Source organism: Montipora capricornis, chromosome 9 (assembly GCF_036669925.1).
Source record: "Montipora capricornis isolate CH-2021 chromosome 9, ASM3666992v2, whole genome shotgun sequence".
In the NCBI taxonomy this organism is placed as follows: domain Eukaryota; kingdom Metazoa; phylum Cnidaria; class Anthozoa; order Scleractinia; family Acroporidae; genus Montipora; species Montipora capricornis.
The window spans coordinates 32,314,773-32,317,272 of NC_090891.1; the positions used below are offsets into that span (position 1 = coordinate 32,314,773).

Consider the following 2,500-nt stretch of genomic DNA (forward strand, 5'->3'; position numbering starts at 1 on the left):
CGATTTGATTTGAGGATTTGACTGACGGTGAGTTGCCTGTTACATAACGACTTAAACTATTATTGATCTGGGATAAGAAGCAAAACGAAGAGCCCTTTATGGCGACTTGAATCAGCCTATAAATTCTTGGGGCCGTAGAGAGACTGTAGAAACTGTAGAAACTTTATTGGATGACACAATTACTAAAAATTCAGTAGTTTACATTGTGGTCCATTAATAATAATATTGATAAAAATTGAAAAAGTTCACAAGGTACTCCTAAACTAAACTAAAATTATAAAAAGTTCTAAGAATAGTAAAATGATGGAGCTTAGAATTACTAACTACGTATTTATTACTTATGTACTTTTTGAAATTCCTTAGGGGTGTAATACTTCTAGTGCTAGGGGTGTAATACTTCTAGTGCTAGACTTGCTAAACTAGGATAATTCAACTTAGCGATCATTTTACAATGAAAAGGGACAACAAGCCCCTGTTGGAACTACTTGTCAGTCTAACTTCAAGTAACCTAATGTAAGTCAGATGACCGTGAGTATTCTGTTATATAGCGATTTTAACGATTATTGACTAGGATAAGAAGCAAACGAAAAGCCCTTTATGGATCGCGACCTGAATCGGCCCACAACTCTTGCGACCATGGATAGGGAAAGAAACTTGGTCGCTATTGGAAGCTTACTGGCGATTCTTGATCAAACATTTGCGTGTATTTTCAGCCCCAACTTGGTGATCAGTGTAAAACTCACAAGTTGTCATTCGAAAACGAATTAAAAAGAGGGTAAACCGACTTGAACACGTACAATTTCCTCGGTTCACTCCGCTACGTATACTGCTTACCAAATCCAATCGCCAAATATTTGTCCCGAAGCTGGTATTCTTGGTTTGCGTTGGAGCTGACATTAGTTCTGTCAGGTAAACAAGTAGACACTGAGTTGATCAGTGCTTCAGAGTGCCATCTTAAAATATCAGTTACCAAATGCGGATGATTTTATCATTTCGTATGCTGAAACATGCATCTCTTGCTTGTTTCTCACTTTTGTAGCAACACATATGCGTTAATTTCTCAATTTTTGGCGGGTGTACGTTCCAGAATTATTAAATTCAAGTTTCCGCCTCTTCGAATGTCAGGATAGTCATCGGGCACACTTCTGTAGTTGCCGATTGCATACCTTTCCTCTTTTGCAGACTGAATTTGGCTTTTGTTATATGCCATAACAAAAGCCAAATTCAGTCTGGATTGAAGACATGGCTCAAGTAGCCCATGAAACGCTGTGCAATTCAGTTTCGCCGCAAAGATGCACGGCATGAAACTCTCATTCAGCGGGTTTAACATATAACCTCTATTTCAGTATAAGTCCCTTTGTTTTACTGATGTTTTTTGGGAACTACGAGGAGAATTTAGCCTGGAATATGGTGATATTCAGTAAGGAGGTCATCTTTACGGCTTTATCCTCGCAAGGTAGCCTGAAAGCAGTATTCAATAAACTCTGCACACAGATAATATATGTGTGGCCATAAATCGGGCGTGACAGGAAATGAGAACTGAATTAACACAAGGAGGGAAAAAGCCTGATTGTTTTAACTGAGATTGAAAGATAAAAAGGATAAATACACGGCACTGAAGGGCAGGCTAAGGGTCTGTGCAAAGACGGTCCTGTGATAGAAGCAAGAGGATGAACTTGTGGAAAACTACCCTGAATATATTTGTGTCCCACAGACATATGCATGAAGGAATGAAACTGGCATGCTAACCTTTTCGCCAAGGATGGGTAAAAATTGGAGAAAAAGCATATCATCAAAATGAAAGGATTCATGCTTGGGGCTGGCAATGTAACTCTTTGAAGAATTAGTAGCCAAATGAAAAATTCCGATGTTTGATTCCGTACAAAAGGAAAGGTCAATGCGACTATCTGTTTTTTTTTTTTTCTAGCCTTTGCTATCTCCGATGAGAGCCTGTAAAACAGTTGAGATAACAAGCGAATCTTATTGACAGAATCTAATCAGAGTTTTGGCTGAAAAAAAAAAATTGAAATTTGCTAGAATCATCAAATTTCCTTGCATGGAATGCCAAACTCCGAATGACTTTTTAAAACTTCTCGTGTAACAGGAAGCAGAGTGCATGGTGTGTTGTAGTTACTAGCTTCTCTTGTAAAAGTAAAAAAGTAAAGTGGTGCATTTATATAGCGCCCTTATCACTAACGTCTTAAAGGCGCTTTACAATGATCAATTTACCCCCAGCGGACTGGAAGCATATACAGGCGCAAATTGCAGCCGCTTCTAAGCAGTCCATGCATGCTGGTACTCATTTTACCGACCTCGGAAAGATGGAAAGCTGAGTGAACTTTAGCGGGAAAGAAGGTCGCCAAATATTTCAGTCTCGGCAGAACCGGGAATGGAACCCGGGACCTTAGGGTTGGAAGGCAGAGATCTTACCACTGCGCCAACCCCGTCCGCTGCTAGTATGGGAGACTATATATGTATCTGCAAATACCTTCTTTGCATT

At 39.5% G+C, this 2,500-nt stretch overlaps 1 long non-coding RNA gene across 1 annotated transcript in view; it reads right to left on the minus strand.

Annotated features, from left to right (window-relative positions):
- LOC138015880 (uncharacterized) overlaps nucleotides 1-2,500 on the minus strand; it is a 12,761-nt gene that overhangs the window by 8,875 nt on the left and 1,386 nt on the right. The window lies entirely within an intron of this gene.